Consider the following 16,078-nt stretch of genomic DNA (forward strand, 5'->3'; position numbering starts at 1 on the left):
CTGATGATAATTACAAGCATGGATTTGATTTCAAAGATTTCTAAAAATGATTTAGGTAAAAGTCTTCCTAAAATTAGTTTTCAAAAAGATAAATATATGATGCTTATTGATAACTCTATGAAATAAGAGTTATTATGACAATTCTAGACTTGAATCAAGAACACTTAGAGAGTAAATGATGTGTTTTTATTGCATTTTTGTTATGTTTTTGCATAAACATTCATTTCAGTTTAGTCTTAATAAGTTTTGCTCGATTTAAAGTAATTCGTGCTCAAATCATGTGCATAATTGTAGGTTTTCAGAAGCTTATAATTCATGGAAGTGATGCTGATGCAGTAGGTTGGCAAAAAGGAGGAAGAATATGGCCACAAAAGAAGTGAAACAAAATCTGGAGCAGTACAGTGTTATAGTTGTTGCTGGAGCAACCATTGCTGTAGCAATCCTGGAACAACTATAGAGAAAACTTAGCGCGGGATATCTGCAGAATTGCGATCTGTAGTTTCCTAATCTGACTCATGCACGCCCTAGGCTTCTTTTTACTCTAGTTTTCAGTTATAAAAAGGGACGTGCATCACATAAAACCGCGGAAAGGAATTAAAATTGGAGAATATTGAGAGGAAAAGAAGAAAACAATCAGAATTCAAGGGAACCAAGTTTGCATCAGTGAAGAATCCAGCAGAGTTATTTGGATTCAATCTTCATCGTTCTTTACTTGTTCTTTTCTTTACTCTTTGATTGAACCGATGTATTTCATGACCAATATTTTGTTATTTGTTTTTCTTTTTCAAAGTATGAACTAAATTTAATTGTAGTTGAGTGACAAATAATCTAAATGGATGTTTTTTACTGTTCTTATGAGTTGCTATATGCTTGTTGTAGCATTTTACTCTAGTAGTTATTATTATAATCGTTATTTCGGTTGACCACCCATTTAATGGTTCAAGTTAAGATAGAGCCGCAAAAGGGTCGGTCTTAGTAGATATTATTAAAATAATACTTGATTTTAATTTAAGTTTACTGGATTAAGTTTTCTTAAGTCCCAAAAGGGCTATACTTGAAGTTAAGATTTGTGAAGAACTAGACATAAGAATTCACCATGTAGGGTAGAAAGAGTAGATGTTCATACTGCCATACCTTAGGCAGACTAGCAACTAGTCATTGTTAGGATACTTAAGGGTATGAGAAGTCCAACATGCGACAACTAAGGATGCAACATACTTCTGCCCAGTGCTATAGGAATTGTTGTAGCAACTGGTGTTAATTTGATGAAAAGCAGTCAACCCATGAAGAGAGTTTGATCATTTAACTACTTTATTCTCATTTGATTCTTTTACGCAACTTATATAATCTATTTCATTATTGCAATTATTTGTTTTATTTGAAATGCAAGTTACGCAACCCAAGAGGGCGGGTGAATTGAGTTTTTTAAAAATTATGCAATACAATTCGCACAACAAATTAATCTAACGCCTTAATGGAATAGAAAACAATAAATTCAAACAAGCATAAAAATAAAAGAGTAAGGGAAGAGAAAAACAAACACACGGATTTTTACGTGGTTCGGCAATCCCCGCCTACGTCCACGCCTCCAAGCTAACCAAGTTCGAGGATTTCACTATCCAAGCTGTTGTGCAAATTTTAATGTACTCGCAAGCGCACGAATCTATTATAGTATAGATCAATGGTGACGAGTGTCGATCCCACGAGGAGGTGAATTTTAATTGTGTAGAATTAATTTTGTGAATGGTTGATTGGATTTGTGGTGGAAATGATTTGGAATATGCTACAACTTAAATTAAAATGGCGAGAATAAATTCTAAAATTGGTATTGAAATGGCGAGAAGAAATTGAAGAGAATTCTATTGAAATGACGTACTTGGGTATCTGGATCCGTATCAACATGCATCATGGGCTAAATATTCCTTATTAATACCAATTAAATCATGAGGGGGGAATCCACACCTCATGAACCACGCTCTAATCAATATGGTGCTAAGGGCTTATCGTGCCAAATAATAATAATCTTATACTAGAGGGCCGGTGAAACCAAGGCGGTACTAAACAAGATTAGTATTATTTGTCGACGAGAAGTCAAAACATCCACAAAAACTAGAGGGGAAGAGAAAATAAATTTACCAAATAAAGCCCATGACACATGTTGAGACTTCACCTTCAACCCAAGCTTGAAAGAAAATTAGCCACTCATAATTGAACTAGGGGTAAAATGGGAATTTATTAAAATACAAAGAAAATAAAAGATGGAGAAGGAATTACATAAAATGGATCCCAAAAATGGATTCAGAGATATCAAATTAGGGGGGGAGGCCCCCTTTTTATAGATACATGGAGTAAATCATGGCCATCGGATTAAAAACAGTTTGGACGCTCAGGATTGCGCCACGTCATCAGTCAACAGTCCACGGTTTGACCACGCGGATGAACAGTAACACGGTTTGACTCGGATGAACAGTAACACGGTTTGACTCGGATGAACAGTAACGCGGTTTGGTTGAAAATAATCCTGTGTGATGCATGTACCGTACGCGAGATTTTTCATCCACTGATATGCTGCCACGTCACCATCAACAGTACATAAGAATTTTAGCCCAACAGGATCGTGACACCTCATCAGTCAATGCCACATCATCGATCCGTCTATGTGAACAGTGTTGTGAACAGTAACGTAGTTAGTACCGTACACGTGAATAGTACCGTACATATGAATAGTGCCATTTTTCCTTTTATGCTCCTCCTAAGGTTTTCGACCGTCCTGAGTTCAAAAGTGATGTCCGTTTTGCCGTCTGATCTCTCCTTTATTGTGAAATGACTATAATGCCCCTAAAATACATAAAATATTTAATTAAAATAAAACACATGTAATTAAATCACAAGAAGGTTAAATACATAAAAGTAAGGGTTGTTAGTAAGACTTGAAATGTAAAATGACGGTTTTCTCCTTTATAAATATGCATTTTCTAACACTCAACACACCCCCCAACCAGCTTATTGCTAGTCCCTAGCAAATGAAGCGAAAATAAAATTCAAATTCAAAATGATTTTTTTTTTAAATTTAGAAACACTCGTGTTTATTCAATCAGATTAATGATAGCAATCAAATAAAAGTATAAGCATTGTCTCCAGTCTAAAGCAACATCACACCCACATCAACCATCCACATGAATCAGCCCAGTAGACTTTGTCATAGCTACTTTCAAGAATGACATGTCAAACCCCAAAATCTCACTGGAAGTAGTGACACTCTCACAAAGAAATTAAAACCAATAAAAATAGTCACTCCAATGAATGGTAATTGAGAGAGAAAATAATAAAGAAGTGATATCACATGCTCTCACCAAGATGAAATAAATATGCCCTCAGCTTAGAAATAATACGATCTCAAGTCAAATAAAATGTAAGTCAACCCACTTTATTTATCTTTTTTTTTTAATTATGCATCACTACATCTTTTTAGCCCATATAACTAGCTTCTATTTCAAACTATAGTTCCCTAAAATCAAGAAGGACTTTTATTAGGACGTAACGTAGGCTAGGGACATGGCTAACAAAGAAGGGAAAGAAGGAAAAGAAAGAAAACAAAGTGTATGTTTGAGAAAAATGCAGAGAAATTTTTTTTTTTGAAAGTTGCAAGGTGGATTTCACCTATTATTTCTATTTTTATTCTTTTGAAACAACAACTTTTGTTTTGTTTTGTTTTTTTTTTTTTGGCATAACTTCACTGAACAAAATAATTATTTACATTTTTCTCAAACATAAATAGGTGATGGAACTTATAAGATATCGGGTAATACTCCAAATCGGAGTGGGTCAAGATGATAAGTTGACAAAGAAAAGGTTTTTTTTTTTTTTTTTTAAAGGCTCAAAAGGGTTAACTATGGATATTTAATAAAAGGGATGGCTAGAAAGGCTCAAACGGATCAAAGATGGCATTTCCATCGTCTTTTAGGGCTCTAAATAACCTTCCATATCTACTAGTTAGATGGGCCTCCAAATGTAGCAACACACCTTTTTTTTTCTTTTTTTTTTATTTTTATTAAGGGTTAACTCAAAAGAAATCTAGAGATCGTGTATACAATAATAAACTGTTAAGCTGTATAAAGAATGGGCAAAATTGTTACTCTCTAAGAAAAATGATAGGCTCAAAAACTCACTTGGTACTTATTATGACATGTTCATTCCTTCAAACAACTCATATATGTCTCCGACATCAACATGTAGAGTAGCAAACATAATGTAACATCACTTAAGACCAAAGATAATACAAATACTAAAATTTAAAATTAATCATGTCACCCAATGTTAAAACAAATCACACAATTTTTTTTTTTAAACAACATTCTACCCCCCAACCTATTCTAAACATGAAAGGAAAATATGCATGCAGAAATGTGAAAATGATACATAAAAACTTAATTAGAAAAGTTATACGTAAAATGATAGAAAACGAAAATGATTTTTTATTTTTTTTTAAAGAAGATGCGTTTCTAGAGGAACTACACTCCATATTCAGCCATCTTCGACTCACAAGTTGGAAAATGTATATTTATAGAGGAGAAATTAAAAAGAAGAAAAATAAACATAAACACATAATAAAGAAAAAGAAAATGTCTGAATTTTTTTTTAAGTTTTTTTTTTAATTTTTTTTAAAACGATGAAGATGCGTTTCTAGAGTCACTACACTCTATATTCAGCCATCTTCGACACAAAAAGTTAGCAACAGTTAGTTTCTACAACAAAAATTAGTAAAAACTTAACCAAAATTCCACAATTGTCGACTATTCCCTCCCCCCAACCAAAACGAAATATTGTCCTCAATGTTTGAAATGAAAGAAGTAGAGTTTAGAAGACATCACCTGGGTGGTGCAACACAGAAGAAAATATTTACAGGCGGAGAGTTAAATCTAATTTGTACTTCTTACTGCGGCTACTGTTACCATCATTATTTGGGCGCTCCAACACAAAGGTCCAGGGGTCTGGCTCCGGTTTATAAGCTTGTAACATATCAAGTAGCTCATTAGCAGTGTGAGCACAAATAAAAAGTTTTTTCACATTAGAAGGAATGAAATAGTTTTTTATTGCATGGTTAAGAAATGCGATAAAGCCATCATAAAAGTTATTGACATTTAACAAACCGATGAGTTTTTGGTGGATGTGCAGATGGGCCCAAGATGCTAGCGTGATAAGTGCCTCTAGTGTTGCAAGATCTCTTGGAAGGAAAATAAAAGCATCAGCATGATTAAGCATTTCGGTTATTCTTTCTTGCATACCTGAGACGACTAACTCTTTTCCAGTTGATGAGTCAGACGAACTGCCCAATGGTTTTAAGACTCTTGGGATGATGCCTAACACTTGACTTCCTCTGATAAAAGCTGCTTCTGAGACCATTTTTGATAACCCTCGATTACCTCCTCCATACACCAAGTGTAATTTTCTCGCTGCTATGCTTCGACCAAGATCTATAGCTGCCTCAACGAACTCTTTATGTTTGCCATATGTAAATCCAAAAAGCACACAAATGTTCTTGAATTGTCTATTGGGAGTAGCTGACATTGTGATACCTCTCAAAAACAATTTGTGAGTGCTTGACAAAAAAGAAATCACATTTAAGAGTCTTGGTGATAGTGGGTCATAGTTGTGTATGAGGTCACATGTCCATGTCAAATAACGCGTAAAGCACGTGGCTCGCGAGTCAAAAAGAAAACAGGAAAAAGGGAAAAGCAAACAGTAATAAGGAAAAAGCAAACAGTAATAAAATTATTAAAGACAATAATGCAAACAATAAGACAATAGTGAAATAAAATAACAATAAAGTAAAAGGATATTTACAGGTAGTTGCGACTGTGGCTCACATCTTCCTCTGGTTTTACGTCCAGAAACTGCTTGAACGCCCTCTATGGGTCGAGGATAGGCTTCCTATCCAGTTTTCTTATAAACTGGAAAACAGGGTCGTTTATAGTCAGATTCCCGAGACTATATCGCGCATGCTCTTTCTGGAATAATGACCATAACTGGAGAATCGCTCCTTGCACATATCCACTGGGATGCGTTTCAAGAGACAAAAGGATATCATCCAATGACTCCTTATTCAAGCCATCCCTAATGAATTGAATCTTATCTTCCCTGTTATCAGACATCATTCCTAAAGAACATGGGTTTTTATTGCAACTTATTCTGGCACACTTATGACAAGCAACAGAAATTCTTCGAGCTCGTCGTTTTCTTGCATAATTTCCTTTACCACAACCAGGCATGTATGCAATAAATTTTGGAGGTAACTCACTTGCCGATCGTACTTTAGCCTCGATTAACCAACGGATGTCAGCAGGTATGTTATTCCTCATGAGTAATCGCATGCGTTCGGACCGAGCTTTATAGATCGTAAGGAGGGCATTCTGAGGAAGTGAAGGGAATCGCTTGTGAAGCTTCGCTAGAATCTCATTTCTGTCCATACTTTCGCCTCAGAATATCAGTTATTATGGGAAACTGAAGTAACCGACTTGATTGTCACGGAGTACCGTTATCCGCCACTTCACCGGGGTAACAAACTAAAGCACACAAACAGAAAAACAAATTAAAATAGACAAAGAAAATTAAAATCGTCCTCTTATTGAATTTACCTCAAGCTCCAACTGGATTTCGTAAACACTTCTCTCAATGTCTCTGAGTTGGCTTTCTAAACCCTCAACATAGGCTACTAACTCTGGTGGTTGTAGAGCCCAAATGCGATGTGTTTTACAAAATTGAATCTGCCTTTTGAGATGAGTTTTGACACGTTGAAGTGGTTTAAGAATGTTCAGGAGGAACGGTCTAAGTAAGGTACTCATGATTAAAAACGATAAAAGAAAACTTAATAGTTAAACAAACACACTTATGCAAAAATAATTTCAATTAGCAGAAGAATAATATAAAGAAAGAAAAAAAAATCAAATCAACGAAAAGAAAAAAAAATCAATTCAAATATGGTGGGTCACTCAAATTTATTTCGGTGTCTTCGTCATGTGGTTGGTACTCTAGATATAGCTTTAATCTTTGACCATTAACTTTAAACGTGACACCGTTCTTTGGGTCCTTAATTTCAATTGCCCCATGTGGAAAAACAGTATGAACAATAAAGGGACCAGACCAACGAGAGCGTAACTTACCTGGGAATAGGTGCAAGCAAGAATTGAATAAAAGCACTTTCTGACCTGGAGTGAACGATTTTCTCATAATCTGCTTATCATAGAAGACTTTCATTCGTTGCTTGTAAATCTTGGCATTTTCGTATGCATCATTGCGAATTTCTTCAAGTTCTGCCAGCTGTAATCTTCTTTCTGAGCTGGCTTGCTGCATGTCAAAATTGAATTTCTTGATGGCCCAATATGCACGATGCTCGAGTTCCACAGGTAGGTGGCAAGCTTTTCCATACACTAGTCTGTAGGGTGACATCCCAATCGGGGTCTTGAAAGCCGTTCTATATGCCCATAAGGCATCATCAAGTCTTAATGACCAATCTTTTCTGTCCGGCCTCACCGTTTTTTCTAATATGTGCTTTATTTCTCGATTGGATATCTCAACTTGGCCACTGGTTTGCAGATGATACGGAGTCGCCGCTTTGTGTGTGATTGAATACTTTGTCAAAAGAGCTTTGAATGCTTTGTTACAAAAGTGGGCACCACCATCACTGATTATTGCTCGAGGGAATCCAAAGCGTGAAACAATGTTGCTTTTCAAAAATGCTATCACCACCTTGTGATCATTGGTCCTACATGGAATTGCTTCTACCCATTTCGATACGTAGTCAACACCAACCAATATGTATTGATGGCCAAAAGAAGGGGGAAAGGGTCCCATGAAGTCGATACCCCATACGTCAAAAATCTCAACCACTAAAATTGGATTTAGTGGCATCATGTTCCTTCGTGTAATGCTCCCCATTCGTTGACACCTATCACATGAAGAACAGAAAGTGTAAGCATCTCGAAATATAGTTGGCCAATAGAAACCACATTGTAAAACTTTAGTCACTGTTTTCTTAGCACTGAAATGGCCTCCACAAGCTTGTTCATGGCAGAATGAAAGGATATTCGAAATTTCACTTTCTGGGACACATTGTCTAACAATTTGGTCTGCACAATACTTGAACAAATACGGGTCATCCCAAAAGAAATTCTTTATTTCTGCAAAGAATTTAGCCTTGTCTTGCTTGGTCCAATGCTCTGGAAGTTTACCTGTAACAAGATAATTAACTATATCAGCGTACCAAGGTAATACTTCCACATTCATTAATTATTCATCTGGAAATGACTCATTCAATGGTAATGATTCTGTAATTGTGTCAAAATGGAGTCGAGAGAGGTGGTCTGCCACAACATTTTCTGTTCCTTTCTTATCTTTGAACTCCAAGTCAAATTCCTGCAAAAGTAACACCCAACGAATTAGTCTAGCTTTTGCATCTTTCTTTGTGAGAAGATATTTAAGAGCAGCATGATCTGTGAACACGATTATTTTACAACCAATGAGATAAGATCGAAATTTCTCCAATGCAAACACTACTGCTAGCATTTCTTTTTCAGTAGTTGAATAGTTCAACTGTGCATCATTCAATGTCATACTAGCATAATAAATAACATGGGGAATTCGATCAACTCTTTGTCCTAATACTGCTCCTACTGCATAATCAGATGAATCACACATGAGTTCAAATGGTAAGCTCCAGTTCGGGGCCTGAATGATGGGTGATGATGTCAACAACTGCTTTAATTTTTCAAAAGCCATAAGACATGAATCATTAAAGATAAAAGGTACATCCTTAGCAAGTAAATTACATAAGGGTCTAGAAACTTTGCTAAAATCTTTAATGAAACGTCTATAGAAACCAGCATGCCCAAGGAAAGATCTTACTTCTCTGACTGTTTTGGGTGGAGGAAGATTAGAAATGAGATCCACCTTGGCTTTGTCAACCTCAATACCTTTGCTTGAAATGCTGTGACCGAGAACAATACCTTGTTTTACCATAAAATGACATTTCTCCCAATTTAAGACCAAGTTCTTCTTGACACATCTCTGCAGAACTAGTGTTAGATGATGTAAACATTGATCAAATGAGTCACCAAAGACAGAAAAATCATCCATAAAGACTTCAAGGAATCGTTCAACCATATCAGAAAAAATGCTCAACATGCATCGTTAAAATGTAGCAGGTGCATTGCATAATCCAAATGGCATTCTCCTATATGCAAATGTGCCAAAAGGGCAAGTGAAAGTAGTTTTCTCCTGATCTTTTGGTGCTATGGGGATCTGATTGTATCCTGAGTAGCCATCTAAAAAGCAATAAAATTCATGACCTACTAATCTATCAAGCATTTGATCAATAAATGGTAAAGGAAAATGGTCTTTACGTGTGACAGAATTCAACTTCCTATAATCAATGCATACACGCCATCCTGTAGTCACTCTAGTGGGTATCAATTCATTATCGGCATTGGTAACTACAGTGACTCCTGATTTTTTGGGGACAACTTGTACAGGACTAACCCATGAACTATCAGAAATGGGGTAAATGATACCAGCATCTAATAGCTTAAGGACTTCTGTTCTAACAACTTCTTTCATATTAGGATTTAACCGACGTTGCATTTCCCTAGTAGATTTAGCATTTTCATCAAGGTGAATGTAATGCATGCAGTCTACTGGGTTTATACCTTTGATGTCTGTTATGGTCCATCCTAATGCCCCTTTATGCTCTTTTAAAACATCTAACAACTTACCTTTTTGTTCGTCATTGAGGGATGATGAGATGATTACCGGCAGAGTACTTTCTTCCCCCAAAAATGCATATTCTAAAGTGTTGGGTAATGGTTTGAGCTCGAGTTTCGGTGGTGATTCTGATGATGGGATGAGTTTCTTCTCTGATGGTGCTAGTTGTTCAACTCTTGACTTCCATTTATTAGTGTCCATAGATGGTGCTGAGTCAAGCAGGGCATTGACCTCATCGACCGATCTGTCAATATCAAAATCCAAACCAAAGTGAGTTAAACATGTTTGTAAATGATCACTAAGGTTTGAAACAAAAGTATCATCAACTAATGCTTCAATTAAATCCACATTAACAATTCCATCATCTGCACTGTGAGGTTGTTTGGCAATGTTGAAAATGTTTAGCTCCATAGTCATGTTGCCGAAGGACAACTGCATATTTCCAGTCCTACATTGAATGTGAGCATCCGCAGTTGCCAAGAAAGGTCGGCCTAGAATAATGGGGATGTGCTTCCTTGAATCCTGTATTGGTTGAGTGTCAATTACAATGAAATCAACAGGAAAATAAAACTTGTCTACCTAGATAAGCACATCCTCCACAATACCACGAGGTATTTTCGTGGACCGATCTGCAAGCTGTAACACCACTGGAGTTGGGTGTAATTCTCCAAGTCCAAGTTTCACAAACACTGAATAAGGTAACAGATTTACACTAGCTCCTAAATCCAACAAAGCATTCTCAATTGTGTGGTTCCCTATGCTACATGAGATAGTGGGGGAGCCTGGGTCTTTGCATTTTAGAGGAATTTTATATTGGAGGATAGAACTAACGTTTTCTGTTAAAAATGCCTTCTTTTGAACATGCATGTTTCTCTTTTTAGTACAAAGGTCTTTAAGAAACTTGGCATAAGATGGAACTTGTTTAATAGCATCAAGCAAAGGGATGTTAACACTTACCTGTTTGAAGATTTCAAGAATCTCACCTGTGGATTTTCCCTTCTTGCCTTTCGCTAACCTCTGAGGAAATGGAGCTTTCGGAACGTATTCTCGTGGGTTGGTTTCTTCTTTCTCCTCCGGTGATGAGTCATCAACATTCACAGGTACAATTTGATTTTCTTTTGTCACCGGCATCTCCACTTTGTTGTCGACTTCCTTTCCTTTTCGCAAGGTCATTACTGCTTTGACTTCTCCATGCTGCTGTGGTGAACTGGTACTTGCTTCATGCACTCCTTTAGGGTTAGGCACTGGTTGACTTGGAAACTTACCTTTCTCAACGGTCATTGCCAAGGTCTGAACTGAAGAAGCAAGTTGTCCCACCATCTTCTCGAGGCTTGAAACTGATTGAGCTTGTGAGTTGAAGCCTGCTCTCAACTCATTTCGTAGTCCATCAATGGTGCGGTTCTGTTGCTCAATCGTGGAGTGAGTAACATTCCTGAAATTCTGGAATGCATCCTCCCATGGTCTAGGTTGAGAGTGGTTCTGGTTCTGATTGTATGGTCTAAATGGTGGCTGAGAGGCTTGAGGATTTTGTGGAATTGGTGGAGCTGGAGCTGCTGGTCCGTTCTGTTGGAATCCTTGAGACCATGAAAAATTGGGGTGGTCTCTCCATCCAGGGTTATATGTGTTGGAGTATGGGTTGTAATTCGATGGTTTTCTCATTACACCTATGGCATTGGCTTGATCTGAGTATGAGTCATGGTCATGTGACTCTGTTGATTTAGCAGTCGATAATGATGCTATTTGTCGAGCAAGACATTCAACCATCTCCTTGACGTATTTGATTCCTGAAGTTGATTCGCCAATTTGAACCTCATTCACTCTTTTAATTCTTCTAGTAGTCCTGAGTGATCGACTCCGTTGTTGGGAATTATCTGCTTGTCGCTCTAAGAATTCCCAAATTTCTGATGCACTTTTTGACATTAGCTCTCCTCCACTTGTTGCCATTAGCCATTCTTGCACATTCGGTAATAATCCCTCCAAAAAGTATTGGCATTGATGCCATTTCTCGTACCCATGATGTGGACACTTCAAGAGTAGCCCATTGAATCGCTCCCATGTCTCGAAAAACTGCTCGTCCTCTCTCTGAGTAAACTCTGAGATTTCCCTGCGAATAGCATTGGTTTTAGGCACTGGGAAATATTTATTCAAAAATTTCGTTACCATTTGTTCCCATGATGAAATGCTATTGGCAGGCAATGTATTAAGCCATGAACGAGCTCTATCCTTTAAAGAAAATGGGAATAATATGAGTTTAACATCATCGTCTGAAAAATTTTCATATTTAAAAGTTTGACAAATTGCATGAAAATCATTCAGATGATTATATGGGTCCTCATTTTCTAGGCCATAAAATGTTGGGAGACAATTTAGCACACTGGGTTTTAATTCAAAACTCCTAGCAGCTACATTTGGGTATCTTATGCATGATGTGCTCAAATTAGCTAAGGGACTAAAATAGTCCTTAAATGGCCTCTCCTGTGGTGCTTGTAAATCCATTTTATTTTTAACGTGTTTGTGTGTGCGAAGTGTTTTTTCTAATTCAAGGTCTATAGGTTCAAGATTAGGTAATAATGACCTACGACCATGCATGCAAAATAAATAAAATAAAAATAAAGATGCAAACAAAACAAAAAATAAAGATGGGAACAAAACAAATAAAAAATTAAGATGAGAACAAAACAAATAAAAATAAAGAAGAGGGAGAAATTACAATACTAACCTTATTACACTGTTACAACCTTTCTATAAAAATACACAAAAAAAAAATACGTGAAATAAATTAACTAAAAATTAAATTAATAAAATAAACAAAAAATTATAAAGAAAGAAAAATAAATAAATTGAAAATTACAAAATTTTAAAGAAAAGAAAAAGAAAAGAAATACTAACCTTTAATTTTAGATTCACTTTTTTTTTCTTTTTTTTTTAATTAAAAAAATACAAGAAAACAAATAAAAGAAATTATTCAAAAAAAATTAATTCTATGAATTAAAATTACTTACCTCCCCGGCAACGGCGCCAAAAACTTGTTGTGCAAATTTTAATGTACTCGCAAGCGCACGAATCTATTATAGTATAGATCAATGGTGACGAGTGTCGATCCCACGAGGAGGTGGATTTTAATTGTGTAGAATTAATTTTGTGAATAGTTGATTGGATTTGTGGTGGAAATGATTTGGAATATGCTACAACTTAAATTAAAATGGCGAGAATAAATTCTAAAATTGGTATTGAAATGGCGAGAAGAAATTGAAGAGAATTCTATTGAAATGACGTACTTGGGTATCTGGATCCGTATCAACATGCATCATGGGCTAAATATTCCTTATTAATACCAATTAAATCATGAGGGGGGAATCCACACCTCATGAACCACGCTCTAATCAATATGGTGCTAAGGGCTTATCGTGTTAAATAATAATAATCTTATACTAGAGGGCCGGTGAAACCAAGGAGGTACTAGACAAGATTAGTATTATTTGTCAACGAGAAGTCAAAACATCCACAAAAACTAGAGGGGAAGAGAAAATAAATTTACCAAATAAAGCCCATGACACATGTTGAGACTTCACCTTCAACCCAAGCTTGAAAGAAAATTAGCCACTCATAATTGAACTAGGGGCAAAATGGGAATTTATTAAAATACAAAGAAAATACAAGATGGAGAAGGAATTACATAAAATGGATCCCAAAAATGGATTCAGAGATATCAAATCAGGGGGGGGAGGCCCATTTTTTATAGATACATGGAGTAAATCATGGCCATCGGATTAAAAACAATTTGGACGCTCAGGATTGCGCCACGTCATCAGTCAACAGTCCACGGTTTGACCACGCGGATGAACAGTAACACGGTTTGACTCGGATGAACAGTAACACGGTTTGACTCGGATGAACAGTAACGCGGTTTGGTTGAAAATAATCCTGTGTAATGCATGTACCGTACGCGAGATTTTTCATCCACTGATATGCTGCCACGTCACCATCAACAGTACATAAGAATTTTAGCCCAACAGGATCGTGACACCTCATCAGTCAATGCCACATCATCGGTCAATGCCACATCATCGATCCGTCTATGTGAACAGTGTTGTGAACAGTAACGTAGTTAGTACCGTACACGTGAATAGTACCGTACATATGAATAGTGCCATTTTTCCTTTTATGCTCCTCCTAAGGTTTTCGACCGTCCTGAGTTCAAAAGTGATGTCCGTTTTGCCGTCTGATCTCTCTTTTATTGTGAAATGACTATAATGCCCCTAAAATACATAAAATATTTAATTAAAATAAAACACATGTAATCCCAAGGCTTCAAGTTCTTACAATTGACTTCCAAGGTGTCAATGAACCTTTACAATCAAAAGATTATCTCCCCAATCTCTTCACCCCAAGTGTTTTTCACACTTACACACTCACAATTTGATAAGAAATGAAAATTACAACAAAAACTCTCTTTAAGAGTGGATATGCAAATAATAGCTCAACAATGATTCAATCTATGATGATTTGCGTTTTGGAAGCTCAATATATGTTGTATGATCTTATATTTGATTGCATTAGTTCTTAAAATGAAGTTGGAGTTGAGTTTTTATAGTTTAAGCCTGAAAACTACCCGTTATAGGTAAATTCCTGCGTCCAAGCAGTCAGCAGCTTGATTTATCCAGCTAGCCGCTCATAATTACCGTTATTTTTGAATTTGATACAGTAATACTGTTCACTAAAATTATACTTTTAGCCCAAAACTTTCTATAATTATACTATGGCCCAAAATATTATAAAACTTTACAAATAGGTCCAATTTCAGAATTTCCTAAGAATAGTTGTCTTTCTAAAACTTTTTAAAATTATGATATGGCCCCAAATATATTATTATTTCACAAAAAGGTCCTTTTCAACATAATACCCATATTTTTCAAAGTTCTCAAAACCTTTGACTTTAGTCCAAAATATTCATAAATTATAGTATGGCCCAAAACATTTCAAATGTTTGTAAAAATGTCCAACTCCGAAATTTAATAATAATACTTATTAAAATCAAAGATTTCAAAACTTAGCATTTAAGTTCAAATTACTTAAAACCACAAGGTACTTTATCTTATAAAAATAAAACCTTTTAGTTTGTAAAAAGTAATTAATTAATTAATCTCTTGAGCCTCTCAAATGCTAAATCATGCATCAATTAAATCATACCGGCTTTACAAGAATTTATTGCACTAATTTGTCCGTTGAGCTCTAAACTTTATTCTTGATTTCGTCGTTGTCCGTTGAGTGTCTTGAGCTTGATTTCACTTGATTCACTTGCATAAATATTACCCTTCAAAAACTAGTGATGTGAAATACAATATCTATTAAATCACTTATTACATATGTTTGTTATCATCAAAATTACATTATGTGTAGCCCATTAAGCTAACAATCTCTCCATTTTTTATAATGACAAACATCTCATGTATTTTGACATTTATACTCCCCCTTAATACATGACATATATAATTAAACATATAAATCAAATTCAAAACAAAAACTCCCCCTGAATATTTCAAAAATATGCACAAATACTTTAAGATCAAAATACATATTATATGTCTTCATATTCAAAATACATGGCTTCTCCCCCTTCATCATCAAAATTACTAGAAATTCATGCTAAGATCGATAATATGTCAAAGGTTAATCAAGAAACATATAACCAAACAGCCAATTAACTGTAAAAAGATCATGAACCAACATTCTATCAATTCATCAAGCAACATATAAGAATGAAGCATATAATTAACCAAAGAGTTATAATATTCCAAGAATCCGAAAACATCATCCAAATATAACATATCCGAAGATCAAATAACAAGCATCCTCAATCCACATATTAAAAACAACATATCCAAATATCAAACAACAAGATATCATCTGCAAATTAAAAATAATAATGCATGTAAAGATGTAGTGCAGAGTGACAAATGAAAAACAATAAAAATAGAGTGCTAAAGATATGGTGGATGCGATGAAGAGGATGGTGGTGGAAATCCAAGAGCGGCAAAAAGTTGCTGCTGGCCATCAAGAAGCTGCTGCTGTTGAGCAAAGAGACGCTCTTGCTCGGAAATAGACTGAAGGTGAAAAGCTTCAAGCTGGGATTGAAGTTTGTCTTGCCGCTCAAAAAGTGAATCCACTTTAGTTAATAGCTGCTGCAACGGATCCTCAGAGTCCACTGAAGTAGATTGGGAAGGGCCCTTGGAAGGTGGAGGATATGAGTGATGTGGAGCACTAAGATCAGGAAGCAAGTGTGGGAGACGAACATCGTTAAAGAAACGATGATCTGTAGGAG

Source organism: Citrus sinensis, chromosome 2 (assembly GCF_022201045.2).
Source record: "Citrus sinensis cultivar Valencia sweet orange chromosome 2, DVS_A1.0, whole genome shotgun sequence".
NCBI classification, from domain to species: Eukaryota; Viridiplantae; Streptophyta; class Magnoliopsida; order Sapindales; family Rutaceae; genus Citrus; species Citrus sinensis.